Source organism: Durio zibethinus, chromosome 4 (assembly GCF_047325235.1).
Source record: "Durio zibethinus cultivar Kanyao isolate XHJ-2024 chromosome 4, ASM4732523v1, whole genome shotgun sequence".
Lineage (NCBI taxonomy): Eukaryota > Viridiplantae > Streptophyta > Magnoliopsida > Malvales > Malvaceae > Durio > Durio zibethinus.
The window spans coordinates 25,924,580-25,945,075 of record NC_143165.1 but is presented as its reverse complement, the minus strand read 5'-3'; positions in this window follow the sequence as shown (position 1 = coordinate 25,945,075).

Sequence of the window (20,496 nt, the reverse complement as noted above, 5' to 3'; positions counted from 1 at the left end):
TCGGACCGAGGGTTGCGACAGCAGGATCGGCAGCACGCAGGGGAGACCAGACCAATCCCCGGCTTGTGCATTCTGCCTCTCTGGCCGGTTGAGTGCCCGCATGCTCGTTTCGTGGGTTGGCTTAGGCATACGGAGTACATTCCATGTCTAAACCCTAGCTAGACCGAGGGTTGTGGTAGCAGGACCGACAACGGGATTGATAGCATGCAGAGAGGGATCAGAGAGATCCTTGGCTTGCGTATTATGCCTCTTCGGCCGGCCTCTTCGACATGCTGAGTGCCTGCAAGCTCGTTTCGTGGGTTGACTTAGGCATACGGAGTTCATCCCCAGTATAAGCATATGGAGTTCATTCCCAGTCTAAGATCGAACCGGACCGAGGGTTGCGGTAGTAGGATCGACAGCACGCAAGGGCGACCCGGCCGATCCCCGACTTACGCATTCTGCCTCTCCGGTCGGCGGAGCGCCTGCACGTCTGTTTCGTGGTTGGCTTAGGCATAGGGAACTCATTCCATGTCTAAGCCCCAGCCGGATCGAGGGTTGTGGCAGCGGGATCGACAGCACGTAGAAGGAGATCGGGTCGATCCCCAGCTTACGCATTATGCCTCTTCGACCGGCTCAGTGCCCGCACGCTCGTTTCATGGTTGGCTTATGCATACGGAGTTCATTCCCAGTCTAAGATTGGACCGGACTGAGGGTTACAATAGTAGGATCGACAGCACGTAGGGGGGGACCAGATCAATCCCCGCCTTGCACATTCTGCCTCTCCGATTGGCTGAACGCCCGTACGCTCGTTTCGTGGGTTGGCTTAGCCATACGGAGTTCATTCCATGTGTAAGCATACGGAGCTCATTCCCAATCTAAGATTTTGAGCCACGATGCACATGCTGGGCTCGAGCATGTGCTGGTGCCACATTTTTTCACTCGGGGTACCATCGTCGGAGCCTCGCCAGAGCATCGTCGGGGAGCGTAACCGACGGCATTGGGGGTTCCGGTGATTGGGGGCACCGGGGGGTGTACGCACATGATGTGCGATGGGTGCTGGTACTTGGCCCTTATATTGGCCCCCTATCCCTCATCAAACCTCGAGAACTCACACCCTTTAAAGAGCATTTGATATTTTATAGGTTTGTTGCCAGTAACCATTAAAGTGTCTGAAATGGGGACACCTTTTTCAAATGGTCACAAAATCTTCTCCACTATGAGTTTTTAGCTGAATTTTTTTGTGAATGCCAACAAAAATACAAGGATCACCTCTGCCAAATTTGGGGACAAAACTCTTTCTAAAAAAATTTAAAAAAATCCCGAACCATAAAAAGTTTCAAAAATCATGAAAAAGAGAAAACGGGTCGTCTTGCCACGAAACTTCACATGAAGGCTTAGGGCACCATTGTATGAATTTACAAGCGATAAAAATGGCATTGGCATGGCAGAAATATGAAGATGTGCTTGAACCCATCTAGCACCCATTCGATCCCTGGCTTGTGCATCCTACCTCTCTGGTCGGCTGAGCGCCCGCACGCTCGTTTCATGGGTTGACTTAGGCATACGGAGTTCATCCCCAGTCTAAGCATACGGAGTTCATTCCCAGTCTAAGATCAGACCGGATCAAGGTTTGCGATAGCAGGATCGATGGTACGTAGGGCGGACCAAGCTGATCCCCGACTTGTGCATTCTGCCTCTCCGACCGGCTGAGCGCCTGTACGCTTGTTTCGTGGGTTGGCTTAGGCATACGGAGTTCATTCCATGTCTAAGCATACGAAGCTCATTCCCAAGCTAAGATTTTGAGCCATGGTACACATGCTGGGCTCGGGCATGTGTTGGTGCCGCAATTTTTCATCGAGGCACCATCGCCGGAGCATCGCCGGAGCATCGTCGGAGCATCGTCGGAGCATCGCCGGAGAGCCTAACCAGTGGCATTATGGGTTCTGGCGATTGGGGGCTCGGGGGGTGTGCGCACATGATGTACGATTGGTGCTGGTACTTGGCCCTTATATTGGCCCCCTATCCCTCATCAAACCTCGAGAACTCACACCCCCTTAAAGAGCATTTGAGATTTTATAGGTTTACTGCCATTAGCCATTAAAGTGTCTGAAATGGGGACACTTTTTTCAAACGGTCACAAAATCTCCTCCACTTCGAGTTTTTAGCTGAATGTTTTTTGTGCATGCCAAAAAAAATACAAGGATCACCTCTACCAAATTTGGGACAGAACTCTTTCTAAAAAGATTTAAAAAATCGAGAATCGTAAAAAGTTTCAAAAATCATGAAAAATAAAAAACGGGTCGTCTTGCCACGAAACTTCACATGAAGGCTTAGGGGACCATTGTATGAATTTACAAGCCATAAAAATGTCATTGGCATGGCAAAAATATGAAGATGTGCTTGAACCCACCTACCACCTGTTCGATCCCCGGCTTCAGCATCTTGCCTCTCTAGTCTGCTGAGCGCCCGCCGCTCATTTCATGGGTTGACCTAGGCATACGGAGCTCATCCCCAGCCTAAGCATATGGAGTTCATTCCCTGTCTATGATTGGATCAGATCGAGGGTTGCAACAGCAGGATCGATAGCATGCAGGAGGGATCGGGTCGATCCTCGGCTTGCGTATTCTACCTCTCCGATCGGCTGAGCACCCGCACGCTCGTTTCATGGGTTGGCGTAGGCATACGGAGTACATCCCATGTCTAAGCCCCAGTCAAATTGAGGGTTGTGGTAGCAAGACCGGTAACGGGATCAGCAGCACGCAGAGGGGGATCGGGCTGATCCTCGGCTTACGCATTATGCCTCTCCAGCCGGCTGAGCACCCATACGCTCGTTTCGTGGGTTGACTTAGGCATACGGAGTTCATCCCCAGTATAAGCGTACAGAGTTCATTCCCAGTCTAAGATCGGATCGGATCGAGGGTTACGGTAGTAGGATCGACAGCACGCAGGGGGGATCGGGTCGATCCCCGGCTTACGCATTCTGCCTCTCCGACCGGTTGAGTGCCCGCACGCTAGTTTCGTGGGTTGGCTTAGGCATACAGAGTACATTCCACATTTAAGCCCCAGTTGGACCAAGGGTTGTGGCAACAGGACTGGCAGCAGGATCGGTAGCACACAGAGGGGGATCGGGTTGATCCCCGGCTTGCGCATTATGCCTCTTCGACCGGCCTCTTCGACCAGCTGAGCGCCCGCATGCTCGTTTCATGGGTTGACTTAGGCATACGGATATCATCCCCAGTCTAAGCATACGAAGTTCATTCCCAGTCTAAGATTGGGATCGGATCGAGGGTTTCGCTAGCAGGATCGATAGCACGTAGGGAGGACCGAGTCGATCCCCGGCTTGCGCATTCTGCCTCTCCGATCGATTGAGGGCCTGCACGCCTGTTTTGTGGGTTGGTGTAGGCATAGGGAGCTCATTCCATGTCTTAGCCCCAGCTGGACCGAGGGTTGTGGTAGCGAAACTGGCAGCATAGAGAGGGGGACCGAGCCGATCCCCGGCTTGTGCATTATGCCTCTTCGGCCGACTTAGCGCCTGCACGCTCGTTTCATGGTTTGACTTATGCATACAGAGTTCATTCCCAGTCTAAGATCGGAGCAGACCGAGGGTTAGGGCAGTAGGATTGACAGCATGTACGGAGGGATCGGGTCGATCCCCGTCTTACACATTTTGCCTCTCCGACCGGCTGAGCGCCCGTACGCTCGTTTTGTGGTTTGGGTTAGGCATACGGAGTTCATTCCATGTCTAAGCATATGGAGCTCGTTCCCAATCTAAGATTTTGAGCCACGGTGCACATGCTGGGCTCGGGCATGTGCTGGTGCCGTATTTTTTTCACCCGGGGCACCATCGCTGGAGCATCACCGGAGAGCCTAACCGGCAGCATTGGGGGTTTTGGCGATTGAGGGGGCCGGGGGGTGTGCACACATGATGTGCGATGGGTGCTGGTACTTGGCCCTTATATTGGCCCCCTATCCCCCATCAAACCTCGAGAACTCACACCCCCTCAAAGAGCATTTGAGATTTTATAGGTTTGTTGCCAGTAGCCATTAAAGTGTCTAAAATGGGGGCATTTTTTTCAAACAGTCACAAAATCTTCTCCACTCTGAGTTTTTAGCTGAATTTTTTTGTGCATGCCAACAAACATACATGGATCACCTCTACCAAATTTGGGGACAAAACTCTTTCTAAAAAAGTTAAAAAAATCCCAAACGTTAAAAAATAGAAAACGGGTCTTCTTGCCATGAAACTTCACATGAAGGCGTAGGGGACCATTGTATGAATTTACAAGCCATAAAAATGGCATTGGCATGGTAGAAATATGAAGATGTGCTTGAACCAACCTACCACCTGTTCGATCCCTGACATGCGCATCCTGCCTCTCTGGTCGGCTGAGCGCCCGTACAATCATTTCGTGGGTTGCCTTAGGCATAGGGAGCTAATTCCATGAATAAGCCCCAGTCAGACCGAGGGTCGTGGTAGCAGGACCGGCAGCAAGTAGAAGGGGATCGGGCCGATCCCCGGCTTGCTCATTATGCCTCTTCGGTCGGCTCAGCGCCCGCACTCTCGTTTCATGGGTTGACTTATGCATACGGAGTTCATTCCAAGTCTAAGATCATATCAGACCAAGGGTTGCAGCAGTAGGATTGACAGCACGTAGGGGGGACTGGTTCGATCCCCCGCTTGTTCATTCTCCCTCTCCGGCCTGCTGAGCACCCGCACGCTCGTTTCGTGGGTTGGCCTAGGCATATGGAGTTCATTCCATGTCTAAGCATACGGAGCTCATTCCCAATCTAAGATTTTGAGCCACGGTGCACATGCTAGGCTCGGGCATTTGTTGGTGCTGCATTTTTTTCGCCCGGGGCACCATCGTCGGAGCATCGTCGGAGCATCACCGGAGAGCCTAACTGACGGCATTAAGGGTTTCGACGATTGGAGGGGCCGCGGGGTGTGCGAACATGATGTGCGATGGGTGCTGGTACTTGGCCCTTATATTGGCCCCCTATCCCTCATCAAACCTCTAGAACTCACACCCCCTTAAAGAGCATTTGAGATTTTATAGGTTTGTTGCCAGTAGCCATTAAAGTGTTTGAAATGGGGACACTTTTTTCAAACGGTCACAAAATATTCTCCACTTCGAGTTTTTAGCTGAATGTTTTTTGTGCATACCAACAAAAAGACAAGGATCACCTCTACCAAATTTGGGGACAAAACTCTTTCTAAACAAATTTTAAAAAATCCCAAACTGTAAAAAGTTTTGAAAATCTTAAAAAATAGAAAACGGGTCGTCTTGCCACGAAACTTCACATGAAGGCTTAGGGGACCATTGTATGAATTTACAAGCCATAAAAATGGCATTGGCACGGCAGAAATATGAAGATGTGCTTGAACCCACCTACCACCCGTTCGATCCCCGGCTTACGCATCCTGCCTCTCTGGTCAGCTGAGCGCCCGCGTGCTTGTTTCGTGGGTTGACTTAGGCATACGGAGTTCATACCCAGTCTAAGCATACGGAGTTCATTCCCAGTCTAAGATCAGACCAGATCGAGGGTTGCAGTAGCAAGATCAGCAACATACATGAGGGATCGGGCCGATCCTCGGCTTACGCATTCTGCCTCTTCGATCGACTGAGCACCCGCACGCTCGTTTCGTGGGTTGGCTTAGGCATACGGAGTACATTCCACGTCTAAGTCCCAGCGGGACCGAGGGTTGTGGTAGTAGGGCCGACAGCACGTAGAGGGGGACCGGGCTGATCCCCGACTTACACAATATGCCTCTCCGGCCGGCCTCTTCGACTGACTGAGCACCCACACACTCGTTTCGTGGGCTGACTTAGGCATACAGAGTTCATCCCCAGTCTAAGCAAACGGAGTTCATTCCTAGTCTAAGATCAGACCGGATCGAGGGTTACGATAGTAGGATCGACAGCACATAGGGGGGATCGGGCCGATCTCCGGCTTGTGCATTCTGCCTCTCCGGTCGACTGAGCGCCCACACGCTCGTTCCGTGGATTGGCTTAGGCATACGTAGTACATTCCACGTCTCAACCCCAGTCGTGGTAGTAGGACCGATAGCAGGATCGGTAGCATGTAGAGGGGGACCAAGCTGATACTCAGCTTGTGCATTATGCCCCTCCGACCGGCCTCTCCGATCGATTGAGTGCCCGCACGCTCATTTCGTGGGTTGACTTAGGCATACAGAGTTCATCCCTAGTCTAAGCATATGAAGTTCATTCCCAGTCTAAGATCAGACCGGATCGAGGGTTGCGGCAGCAGGATCGACAACATGCAGGGGGGACCAGGTCGATCCCCAGCTTGCGCATTTTGTCTCTCCGATCGACTGATTGCTCGCACGCCCATTTTGTGAGTTGGCTTAGGCATACAGAGTTCATTCCATGTCTAAGCATACGGAGCCCATTCCCAATCTAAGATTTTGAGCCACGGTGCACATGCTAGGCTTGGGCATGTGCTGGTGTCGCATATTTTTTGCCTGAGGCACCATCGTCGGAGCCTCGTCGGAGCATCGCCGGAGAGCCTAACCAACGGCATTGGGGGTTCCGATGATTAGGGGGGCCGGGGGGTGTGCACACATGATGTGTGATGGGTTCCATATCTAAGCCCTAGCTGGACCGAGGGTTGTGGCAGCGAGACTGACAGCACACAGAAAGGGACCGGGCCGATCCCCGACTTGCGCATTATGCCTTTTCAACCGGCTCAGCGCCCGCACGCTCATTTTGTAGGTTGACTTATGCATACTGAGTTCATTCCCAGTCTAAGATCAGACCAGACCAAGGGTTGTGGCAGCAGGATCGATAGCACATAGGGGGGCACCGAGTCGATCCCTGGCTTACGCATTCTTCCTCTCCGATCGGCTGAGCGCCCGCACGCTCGTTTCATGGGTTGGCTTAGGCATACGGAGTTCATTCCATGTCTAAGCATACGAAGCTCATTCTCAGTCTAAGATTTTGAGCCATGGTGCACATGCTGGGCTTGGGAATGTGTTGGTGGCACATTTTTTTTTCCCAGGGCACCATCGCCGGAGCATCATCGGAGAGCCTAACCGGAGGCATTGGGGATTCCAGCGATTGGGGGGGCCATGGGGTGTGTGCACATGATGTGCGATGGGTGCTGGTACTTGGTGCTTATATTGGGCCCCTATCCCTCATCAAATCTCGATAACTCACACCCCCTTAAAGAGCATTTGAGATTTTATACGTTTGCTGCCAGTAGCCATTAAAATGTTTGAAATGGGGACACTTTTTTCAAACTGTCACAAAATCCTCTCCACTTTGAGTTTTTAGCTAAATTTTTTTGTGCATGCCAAAAAAAATACAAGGATCACCTTTACCAATTTTGGGGACAAAATTCTTTCTAAAAAAATTTAAAAAAATCCCAAACCGTAAAAAGTTTCAAAAATCATGAAAAATAAAAAACGGGTCGTCTTGCCACAAAACTTCACATGAAGGCTTAGGGGACCATTGTATCAAATTTACAAGCCATAAAAATGGCATTGGCATGGCAAAAATATGAAGATGTGCTTGAACCCACCTACCACCTATTCGATCACCGGCTTGCGCATCTTGCCTCTCTGATCGGCTGAGCGCCCGCACGCATGTTTCGTGGGTTGACTTAGGCATATGGAGTTCATCCCCAGTCTAAGCATACGGAGTTCATTCCCAGTCTAAGATCAGACCGGATCGAGGGTTGCAACAGCCGGATTGGTAGCACGCAGGGGGGATCGGGCCGATCCCCGGCTTGTGCATTCTGCCTCTCTGGCCGACTGAGGGCCCACACGCTCATTTCGTGGGTTGGCTTAGGTATACGGAGTTCATTCCATGTCTAAGCATACGGAGCTCATTCCCAGTCTAAGATTTTGAGCCATGGTGCACATGCTGGGCTCGAGCATGTGCTGGTGCTGCATTTTTTTGGCCCAGGGCACCATCGTCGGAGCATCGTCAAAGAGCCTAACCGACGGCATTGGGGGTTTCGACGATTGGGGGGCGGGGGGTGTGCGCACATGATGTGCGATGGGTGCTGGTACTTGGCCCTTATATTGACCCCCTATCCCTCATCAAACCTCGAGAACTCACACCCCTTAAAGAGCATTTCAGATTTTATAGGTTTGCTGCCAGTAGCCATTAAAGTGTCTGAAATGGGGACACGTTTTTTAAACGGTCACAAAATCTTCTCCACTTCGAGTTTTTAGCTGAATTTTTTTGTGCGTGCCAAAAAAAAATACAAGGACCACCTCTACCAAATTTGGGGACAAAACTCTTTCTAAAAAATTTTTAAAAAATCTTGAACCCCAAAAAGTTTCAAAAATCGTGAAAAATAGAAAACGGGTCGTCTTGCCACGAAACTTCACATGAAGGCTTAGCGGACCATTGTATGCATTTACAAGCCATAAAAATGGCATTGGCATGGCAGAAATATGAAGCTGTGCTTGAACCCACCTACCACCCGTTCGATCCTCAGCTTATGCATCCTGCCTCTCTGGTCGGCTGAGTGCCCGCACGCTCGTTTCGTGGGTTGACTTAGGTATACGGAGTTCATCCCAAGTCTAACCATACAGAGTTCATTCCGAGTCTAAGATTGGACCGGACCGAGGGTTACGACAGTAGGATCGATAGCACCAGGGGGGATCGGGCCGATCTCTGGCTTGCGCATTCTGCCTCTTCGGTCGACTGAGCGCCCACACGCCTGTTTTGTGGGTTGGCTTAGGCATAGGGAGCTCATTCCATATCTAAGCCCCAGCCGGACCGAGGGTTGTGGCAGCGGGACCGATAGCACACAGAGGTGGACTGGGTGATCCCCGTATTGCGCATTATGCCTCTTCGACCGGTTCAGCGCCCGCACGCTCGTTTCATGGGTTGACTTATGCATACGGAGTTCATTCCCAGTCTAAGATCGAACCGAACCAAGGGTTGCAATAGCAGGATCGACAGCACGTAGGGGGGATCAAGTCGATCCTCGGCTTGCTCATTCTGCCACTCCGGCCGGCTGAACGCCCGCACGCTCGTTTCATGGGTTGGCTTAGGCATACGGAGTTCATTCCACGTCTAAGCATACGGAGCTAATTCCCAGTCCAAGATTTTAAGACATGGTGCATATGCTGGGCTCGGGCATGTGCTGGTGCCGTATTTTTTTCGCCTGGAGCACCATCGTCGGAGCATCACTGGAGCATCACCGGAGAGCCTAATCGACGGCATTAGAGGTTCCGGCAATTGGGGGAGCCGAGGGGTGTACGCACATGATGTGCGATGGGTGCTAGTACTTGGCCCTTATATTGGCCCCCTATCCCTCATCAAACCTCAAGAACTCACACCCCCTTAAAGAGCATTTGAGATTTTATAGGTTTGCTACTAGTAGCCATTAAAGTGTCTGAAATGGGGACACATTTTTCACACGGTCACAAAATCTTCTCCACTTCGAGTTTTTAGCTGATTTTGTTTTGCATGCCAAACAAAATAAAAGGACCACCTCTACCAAATTTGGGGACAAACTCTTTCGAAAAAAATTTAAAAAAATCCTGAACCGTAAAAAGTTTTGAAAATCGTAAAAAATAGAAAATGGGTCATCTTGCGACGAAACTTCACATGAAGGCTTAGGGGACCATTGTATGAATCTACAAGCCATAAAAATGGCATTGGCATGGCAGAAATATGAAGATGTGCTTGAACCCACCTACCACCCGTTAGATCCCCGGCTTGCGCATCCTGCCTCTCTGGTCGGCTGAGCATCCGCACGCTCATTTCGTGGGTTGACTTAGGCATACGGAGTTCATCTCCAGTCTAAGCATATAGAGTTCATTCCCAGTCTAAGATCGAACCAAATCAAGGGTTGCGAAGCAGGATGGGCAGCACGGAGGGGGGACCGAACCGACCCCGGCTTGCGCATTCTGCCTCTCCGCCCGGTTGAGCACCCGCACACTCGTTTCATGGGTTGGCTTAGGCATACGGAGTACGTTCCAAGTCTAAGCCCCAGCCAGACTGAGGGTTGTGGCAGCAAGACTGGCAGCGGGATCGGCTTCACGCAGAGGGGGACTGAGCTGATCCCCAACTTGCACATTATGCCTTTTTAGCTGGCCTCTCCTACTGGCTGAGCGCCCGCACGCTCGATTCATGGGTTGACTTACGCGTACGGAGTTCATCCCCAGTCTAAGCATACGGAGTTCATTCCCAGTCTAAGATCGGACCGGACCGAGGGTTACGACAGCACGCAGGGGAGATCGGGCCGATTCCCGACTTACGCATTCTGCCTCTCCGGCCGACTGAGCGGCCGCACGCCAGTTTCATGGGTTGGCTTAGGCATAAGGAGCTCATTCCATGTCTAAGCCCCAGTCAGATCGAGGGTTGTGGTAGCAGGACCGGTAGCACGCAGAGGGGGACCGGGCCGATCCCTGGATTACGCATTGTGCCTCTTCAGCCGGCTCAGCGCCCGCACGCTCGTTTCGTGGGTTTACTTATGCATACGAAGTTCATTCCCAGTCTAAGATCAGATCAGATCAGACCGAGGGTTGAGACAGCAGGATCGACAGCACGCGGGGGGGACTGGGTCGATCCCCGGCTTGCGCATTCTGCCTCTCCGGTCGGTCGAGCGCCCGTACGCTTGTTTCATGGGTTGGCTTAGGCATACGGAGTTCATTCCATGTCTAAGGATACGGAGTTCATTCCCAGTCTAAGATTTTGAGTTACGGTGCACATGCTGGGCTCAGGCATGTACTGGTGCCACATTTTTTTCGCCCGGGGCACCATCACTGGAGCATCGTCGGAGAGCCTAACCGATGGCATTGGGGGTTCCAGTGATTGAGGGGGCCAGGGGGTGTGCACACATGACGTACAATGGGTTCTAGTACTTGGCCCTTATATTGGCCCCCTGTCCCTCATCAAACCTCGAGAACTCACACCCCCTTAAAGAGCATTTGAGATTTTACAGGTTTGCTGCCAGTAGCCATTAAAGTGTCTAAAATGGGGACACTTTTTTCAAACGTCACAAAATCTTCTCCACTTTGAGTTTTTAGCTGAATTTTTTTGTGCATGCCAACAAAAATACAAGGATCACCTCCACCAAATTTGGGGACAAAACTCTTTCTAAAACAATTTAAAAAAATCTTGAATCACAAAAAGTTTTAAAAGTCGTGAAAAATAGAAAATAGGTCGTCTTGCCATGAAACTTCACATGAAGGCTTAGGGGACCATTGTATGAATTTACAAGCCATAAAAATGGCATTGGCAAGGCAGAAATATAAAGATGTGCTTGAACCCACCTACCACCCGTTCGATCCCCAGCTTCTGCGTCCTGCTTCTCTGGTCGACTGAGCGCTCGCATGCTCGTTTCATGGGTTGACTTAGGCATACGGAGTTCATCCCCAGTCTAAGCATATGGAGTTCATTCCCAGTCTAAGATCGGATCAGATCGAGGGTTGTGACAGCAGGATCGACAGCACGTAGGAGGGACTGGGTCGATCCGCAGCTTGCGCATTCTGCTTCTCCGGTCGGCTGAGCGCCCGTTCACTCATTTCGTTGGTTGGCTTAGGCATAAGGAGTACATTCCATGTCTAAGCCCCAGCCGGACCGAGGGTTGTGTTAGCAGGACCAGCAGTGGCATCGACAGCACGCAGAGGGGGACCGGGTTGATCCTCGACTTACGAATTATGCCTCTCCAATCGACTGAGCGCCTGCATGCTTGTTTCATGGGTTAACTTAGGCATACGGAGTTCATCCCTAGTCTAAGCATACGGAGTTCATTTCCAGTCTAAGATCAGACTAAACCGAGGGTTGCGGTAGCAGGATCGACAGCACGTAGAGGGGACTGGGCCGATCCCCAGCTTGTGCATTTTACCTCTCCGGCCGGCTGTGCGCCCGCACGCCCATTTCGTGGGTTGGCTTAGGCATAGGGAGCTCATTCCATGTCTAATCCCCAGTCGGACCGAGGGTTGTGGTAGCGGGACCTACAGCACACAGAGGGGGACCGGGCCGATCCCCGGCTTACGCATTATGCCTCTTCGGCCAGCTCAACGGCCGCACGCTCGTTTCGTGGGTTGACTTATGTATATGGAGTTTATTCCCAGTCTAAGATTGGACCAAACTGAGGGTTGCGACAGTAGGATCAACAGCACACAGGGGGGATCGGGTTGACTCCGGCTTGCGCGTTCTGCCTCTCCGGTCGGCGGAGTGCCTGCACGTTCGTTTCGTGGGTTGGCTTAGGCATATGGAGTTCATTCCATGTCTAAGCATATGGAGCTCATTCCCAATCTAAGATTTTGAGCCACGGAGCACATGCTGGGCTCAAGCATGTGCTGGTGCCGCATTTTTTTCACCCAGGGCACCATTGCCGGAGCATCGTCGGAGAGCCTAACCGGCGGCATTGGGGGTTCCGGCGATTGGCGGGGCCAGGGGTGTGTGCACATGATGTGCGATGGGTGCTTGTACTTGGCCCTTATATTGGCCCCCTATCCCTCATCAAACCTCAAGAACTCACACCCCCTTAAAGAGCATTTCAGATTTTATAGGTTTGCTGCCAGTAGCCATTAAAGTGTCTGAAATGGGGACATTTTTTTCAAATGGTCACAAAATCTTCTCCACTTCGAGTTTTTAGCTGAAATTTTTTGTGCATGCCAAAAAAAATGGAAGGATCACCTCTACCAAATTTGGAGACAAAATTCTTTCTAAAAAAATTTTAAAAAATCCCGAACCGTAAAAAGTTTTAAAAATCGTGAAAAATAGAAAACGGGTTGTCTTGCCACGAAACTTCACATGAAGGCTTAGGGGACCATTGTATGAATTTACAGCCATAAAAATGGCATTGGCATGGCAGAAATATGAAGATGTGCTTGAACCCACCTACGACCCGTTCGATCCCCGGCTTACTTATCTTGCCTCTCTGGTCGGTTGAGCACCCGCACGCTCGTTTCATGGGTTGACTTAGGCATACGGAGTTCATCCCCAGTCTAAGTGTCATGGGCTCTAGCCTTAGACTCAGAAATCATGCGGCCTTGGGCTTGGAATCTCCTCTTTTATGCCTAAGTCAGCCTAAAACACAAGCATGCGAGCACTAGAACAATGGGAAGGGCTAATTACGCAAGTTAAAGAGAAACAGTATAACAAGATAGAATTCTAGAAATGCTCTTGTATTCACTAAAATAGAAGTGTTTGATGGTGTACAAATGAAGGTGGAGCAGCCCTCTATTTATAGTTGAGGCTCCAGCTACAACTTAATGGCATATGCCTAGAATAAAGGCTAAAATCATGGGATTATACAGATTACAATCAATCAGGATGCTAACTCTTGATTTTCAGGGTCAACCAAATCTACCAGGATGCTCCAGTTGATCCTGCCTGCTTCCAGCAGCTTCCCTTGTGTGTCCAGCACCTTGGGCCTTTTCGGATATGGTACAGGAAGCTTGTATGCCAGGCCTTGGTCTCACGGGCTGGCCTGCAAGTTGGGCGGGCGTTCTGAACTCGTTTGCTAGGCTTTGCGCTCTGATACCCGCCAGCACGCCTGGTCTGCGGGCCTCAATCTCTGGCTCGCCTGCTGGTATACCTGATGTGCTTGGAATGCCCGACCAGGGCATGACATTCTCCCCCACCTAATTGTGCAATGCCCTCATTGCATCTTCTGCATGCTACTGCCTGATCTGGTCCCCAAACTGCCATAAGTCATTTGCAGGTTCCCAGCTCACCTCACTGTCTGGAAGTCCCTTCCAGCGCACCAAGTACTCATGTCTTGGTTGATAATTCTTCCATCTCTCCTTCCAGTCAGCCATGATGCTATGGACCTCCTTCTCATATGAGGCCCTTGCTCCTAATGGTGCATGCTTTGACTCTTCCCGTCCTGGATCTCCCTCATCCTCATGGAACGACTTGAGCATGCTCACATGGAACACCGAGTGTACCCTCAGCTTGGGTGGCATATCCAGCTTGTAGGCAACCTTACCTACCCTTTTGACTACTCGAAAAGGTCCCTCATACCTCTGGACTAGGCCTTTGTGTAGCCCCCTATGGTGCACAATGGGATGCAGCTTCACCAACACCAAGTCTCCAACCTAAAACTGTACATCCTGCCTCTTCTGGTCTACCCACTTCTTCGACCTCTTGGCCGCCTTGTGTAGAAAAACTCTGGCCAAGTCAGTTTGCTCTTGCCATGCCTTGGCAAACTTGTATGCTACTGGATTCGACCCTGTATAACCTGTAGCAATCGAACTGGGTGTTAGTGGTTGTTGCCCTGTCACAACCTCAAATGGGCTCTGGTTTGTTGCCTCGCTCCTTTGTAAGTTGTAGGAAAATTGCGCAATATCTAGCAGCTTTGGCCAGTCCCTTTGTGTGGCATTCACATAGTGCCTGAGGTAGACCTCCAATAGTCCATTTACTCGCTCTGTCTACCCATCGGTCTGCGGATGCATGCTGGTGGAAAAGTTCAAGTCTGACCCCAATAGCTTGAACAACTCAATCCAGAACCTGCCTATGAAATGCCCGTCCTGATCACTAACAATGGTCCTCGACACTCCCTAGTACTTAACCATGTTTTTCAAGAACAATCAAGCTGCCTCCTCGACTGGGCACTCTTTGGTTACTGGAATGAAGATTCCATACTTGGAAAACTTGTCCACCACTACCATGATGCTTTCAAACCCTTCTGCTTTGGGTAGACTGACTATAAAGTCCAGAGAAACACTCTCCCATGGTCGCTCTGGCACTGGCAATGGCTCTAAGAGACCGCCTGGTTTCTTGAGCTCCACCTTGTCCTGTTGGCACACAAGATAATTCTTCACATAGGCCTCCATATTGTCCCTCATGTGCGGCCAGTAGTACTGGTCCTCAATCAGCACCGAGGTGTGGCTCACTCTGGGTGTCCAGCCCACCTTAAATCATGACACTCTTGTAAAACTTCCTTGCGGAGCTTTCTATGCTACGGCACAAACAGTCTACTGCCCCTGGTGTACAGCAAGCCATCTAGTAACCAAAACCGCCTAGTCTTACCTTGCTGGGCGTACTCCATCAGAGCTTTGGCTGTAGGATCATGCGTAAGTCCCTCCTTGATGTGTGGCACTAGTGACCCCTCTGGTTGGCTAATGGCAGCAAGGTTAGCCTTCCTGCTCAGGGCGTCTGCCACTAGGTTCGCCCGCCCCGACTTGTACTCTATCTGAAAGTCAAATTTCGTAAGAAAATCTTGCCATCTCGCCTGTTTGGAGGATAGCTTCTTCTGCATTTGGAAGTAGCTGGTCGCCACATTGTCTGTCCTCACCATGAACCTCGACCCCAACAGGTAATGGTGCCAAGTGTGCAAACAGTGCACCACTACAGTCATCTTTTTCTCTTGGACCGTGTACTTGCGTTCAGTCTCGTTTAGCTTCCTGCTATCGAACGTGACTGGACGTCTCTCTTGCATCAACACGCCCCTATGCCAAAGTCTGATGCATCCGTATGCACCTCATACGGCTTGGCATGGTCTGGCAAGGCCAAGACTGGCTCCTCGATCACAGCCCACTTTAACCTGTCAAAGGCTTCCTGGCACCCTGCACTCCACTCCCATGCTCTCCCTTTCTTGAGCAAGTCAGTTAATGGCGTGGCTATTGCTGAGTGACCTTTGATGAAGCGCCTATAGTAGTTGACCAGCCCAAGGAATGATCTCAACTCAGTGACCTTGGCTGGCAGTTGCCACTCCAGGATGGCGTGTATCTTGCCTTCATCCATGCGTATCCTGCCACCTTCCACTATGTGGCAAAGGAACGGGATCTCCTGCTGGGCAAATGAGCACTTCTCCCTCTTGACAAACAGCTTGTACACCCGCAACACCTCGAACACCTGTCTCAAGTGGTCTACATGCTCTCCTAAAGTCTAGCTGTAGATCACAATGTCATCCAAATAAACCACAACAAACCGATCAAGGAATGACTGAAGTACCTTGTTCATAAGGGTACAGAATGTTGCTAGGGCATTCGTGAGTCTGAAAGGCATCACCAAGAACTCATACGAACCATACCGAGTGACACATTTTGTCTTTGGCTCATCTCCCTCCGCGATCCTGACTTGATAGTAGCCCGACCTCAAATCCAACTTGGTGAACCACCTTGCACTTCCAAGTTGATCGAACAAGTTCACAATGAGTGGGATGGGGTACTTGTTCTTGATGGTCAGCTTGTTCAAAGCCCGGTAGTCTATGCACAGCTGCAACGACCCATCATGCTTGTGCTGGAATAGAATCGGTGCACCATAGGGTGCCTTAGATGGCCTGATGAAGCCAGCATCAACTAACTCTTTGAGTTGCTTCCTTAACTCCTCCAACTCTGGTGGAGACATTTGGTAAGGGGCTTTGGCTGGTGGCTTGGCCTCGGACACCAGCTCGATCTTGTGGTCCACCTCCCTCTTAGGTGGTAGCTTGCTAGGTAGCTTTGCGGGCATCACATCACTAAAGGTCTTCAGCACCTTTAGCACCTCCAAGGGTGACTCAGTCTCCTTCTTCCTTGGCTCATCATATTTCAGGGCTGCCAAGAAAGTGTCTTCTTGTCTGCTTATCACCTTGGCAAATTGGATGGCTGACGCCACTCATGACCCAACTCCAGACCCTCTCGTCAATGGCACTAGGCATTGGCACCGTGCATCCAAGATGCAAACACAATCGATAAAAGGCACAAGGAGGGCGTTAATCCAAACAAGGAAATCCAACCCAATCATAAACTCATAGTCGTCAAGGGGTATTACCTCAATGGTCTCCTTGCCTTTCCAGTCTCCAAGCTACAACTCCACTCCCCATGCTACTCCAATGGCTGAAACTTCCTTGGAGTTCACCGTTTTAATGGTACCAGTCCCTTTCTGCACCTTCAGTCCAAGCTTTCGGGCTCCATCACCTGAAATAAAAAGATGTGAGGCACCTGTGTCCACCAGTGCGCTCACCTTCTGACCCATAACCATCAGATCCATAAACATCAAGCCCTTTGGCTTGCAGCTCCCCTTACTCTGGACAGCATTGAGCACTAACGACCCAAGCTTTGTTGCCCCTAACTCTGGCTCCTCATCAGACTCCTTGCCTACAGCAGCCAGCTTGCCCTTCTGCAAGCAATTTCGCGCTATGTGGCTCCCTCCACATAGTAGCATGTTAGTGGCTCTCGGTCCCTTTTTGCTTTCCACTTGCCTGCTGGTGGCTTCCTCTTGCCATCCTTGGTTGAACAATCTCGGTCTCCATCCTTGGACTCTTGGTCATGGTCTTGCCCTTTGGATTGCATCTTTTAGTCCCTATCATCCCTGTCCTTACCTTTGGGCTTGGTAAACTCGAACTTGTTCAGAGGCTTGAACTCTATCAAGGCCTCGACAGTAGTCATGGCTTTAGCCAAGTCATGAACTCCTTTCCTTTGCAGCTCATGCTTCACCCACAGCTTCAGCCCATCCATGAAAGCAAAGAAGGCATCCTTCTCACCTAGATCCGAGATCTGTAGCATCAGTTTAGAAAATTTTTAGACAAACTCCCTTATGTCCCCTTGCTGGCTCAGCCTACGTAACTTTGCCCATGCCTCATCATCAGTATACTCCAAGTAAAATTGTTCTCTGAACTCTTTTTGGAACTCTGCCCAGGTTCCAATCTTGGCGCTCCCACGCCTGACATCATCACACCTACGCCTCCACCACAATAAGGCTACATTAGTGAGATACATAGCAGCGGTGCTTACCTTTATCGCCTCGCCTTGCATGCCCATGGCTTGGAAGTACTACTCCATACCCTAAAGGTAGTTGTCTACTTCCTTAGCCGCCCTAGTCCCCTTAAACTCCTTAGGCTTGGGGACATCCAATCTGGACTTGGACACTCTAGCAAACATGCCATTCCCAATGGCAGTCTTGCAAGTAACGAGCTCACTGGCAAGCTCTTCCATCCGCTGGTGCATGGCCTCCATGCCATCATGCAAGGTCAGCACTTCAGCTTCCAAGGTCTGATTCTTTCAGGTGAACACATCCAAGCCTTTGTTGAGAGCAGCTTCCAGCTCACTTTGGATCTCCTTCCCCATGGAGTCTAGCGATGCAATGTGAGTCTCTACCTCCTCAAGCTTCTCCCCCATGTTGCCTACGGTCACCTCCCCCTTGGCCAGCCTATCGTCCATGGTAGAGCAGATATCTCTAGAACTGGCTTTCTTGCCTTTTCCACGCCCATGCTCTTGGGCCTCTGGTTGTTGGCTAGCAACGTCACTTTGGGATGCCATCTCCTCAATCACGATCTAACCTGCACAACACAAACACGCAGAATCGAACTTGCTCTGATACCAACTGTCACAGGCTCTGACCTTAGACTCAGAAACCGTGTGGCCTTAGGCTTGGAATCTCCTCCTTTATGCCTAAGTCAGCCTAAAACACAAGCGTGCGGGCACTAGAACAATGGGAAGGGCTAATTACGCAAGATAAAGAGAAACAGGATAACAAGATAGAATTCTAGAAATGCTCTTGTATTCACTGAAACAGAAGTGTTTGATGGTGTACAAATGAGGGTAGAGCAGCCCTCTATTTATAGTTGAGGCTCCAGCTACAACTTAATGGCATATCCCTAGAATAACGGCTAAAATCATGGGATTATATAGATTACAATCAATCAGGATGCTAACTCCTGATTTTCAAGGTCAACCAAATCTACCAGGATGCTCCAACTGATCCTGTCTGCTTCCAGAAGCATCCCTTGCGTGTCCAACACCTTGGGCCCTTCTGGATGTGGTGCGGGTAGCTTGTATGCCAGGCCTTGGTCTCACGAGCTGGCCTGCAAGTTGGGCGGGCATTCTGAACTTGTTTACTAGGCTTTGCGCACAGATACCCGCCAGCATGCTTGGTCTGCGGGCCTCAACCTCTGGCTCACCTGTTGGTCTGCCTGATGTGCCTGGTGCATCCGTCCAAGGCGTGACATAAGCATACGAAGTTCATTCCTAGTCTGAGATCGGACCGGATCGAGGGTTGCGGCAGCAGGATCAACAGCACACAGGGGGGATCAGGCCAATCCCCAGCTTGCGCATTCTGCCTCTTCGGCTGGCTGAGCGCTCGTACGCTCGTTTCGTGTGTTGGCTTAGGCATATGGAGTACATTGCATGTCTAAGCCCCAGCCAGACCTAGGGTTGTGGCAGCAGGACCAGCAACGGGGTCGGTAGCACGTAAAGGGGGACCAGGCTGATCCCCGGTTTACGCATTATGCCTCTCCGGCCGACCTCTCCGATCGGCTGAGCGCCTGCATGCTCGTTCCGTGGGTTGACTTAGGCATACGGAGTTCATCCCCAGTCTAAGCATACGGAGTTCATTCCTAGTGTAAGATCGGACCAGACTGAGGGTTGCGGCAGCAGGATCGACAGCACGCAGGGGGATCAGGCCGATCCTCGACTTGCACATTTTGCCTCTCCGGTCAGTTGACAGCCCGCACGCCCGTTTCGTGGGTTGGCTTAGGCATAGAGAGCTCATTCCATGTCTAAGCCCCAGCCGGACCGAGGGTTGTGGTAGCGGGACTGGCAGCACGCAGAGGGGGACCAGGCCGATCCCTGGTTTGCGCATTATGGCTCTTCGACAGGCTCAGCGCCCGTACGCTCATTTCGTGGGTTGACTTATGCATACGGAGTTCATTCCCAGTCTAAGATCGGAGTAGACCAAGGGTTACGGTAGCAGGATCGACAGCACACAGGGGTGATCGGGTCGATTCCCGGCTTGCGCCTTCTGCCTCTCCGGCCAGCTGAGCGCCTACACGCTCGTTTCATGGGAAGGCTTAGGCATACAGAGTTCATTCCATGTCTAAGCCTACGGAGCTCATTCCTAGTCTAAGATTTTGAGCCACGATGCACATGCTGGGCTCGGGCATGTGCTGGTGCCGTATTTTTTTCGCCCGGGACACCATCGCTGGAGAGCCTAACCGGCGGTATTGGGGGTTCCGACGATTGGGGGGCCGGGGGGTGTGCGCACATGATGTGCGATGCGTGCAGGTACTTGGCCCATATATTGGCCCCCTATCACTCCTCAAACATCGAGAACTCACACCCCTTTAAAGAGCATTTGAGATTTTATAGGTTTGCTGCCAGTAGCCATTGAAGTGTCTGAAATAGGGACACTTTTTTCAAACGATCACAAAATCTTCTCCACTTCGAGTTTTTAGCTGAATCTTTTTGTGCATGCCAACAAGAATACAAGGATCACCTCTACCAAATTTGGGGACAAAAATCTTTCAAAAAAAATTTAAAAAAATCCCGAACCGTAAAAAGTTTCAAAAATCGTGAAAAATAAAAAATGGGTCATCTTGCCATGAAACTTCACATGAAGGCTTAGGGGTCCATTGTATGAATTTACAAGCCATAAAAATGGCATTGGCACGGCAGAAATATGAAGATGTGCTTGAACCCACCTACCACCCGTTTGATCCCCGCCTTGCGCATCCTGCCTCTCTGGTCGGCTAAGCACCCGCATGCTCGTTTGATGGGTTGACTTAGGCATATGGAGTTCATTCCCAGTCTAAGCATACGAGTTCATTCCTAGTCTAAGATCAGACCGGATTGAGGGTTGCGGCAGCAGGATCGAC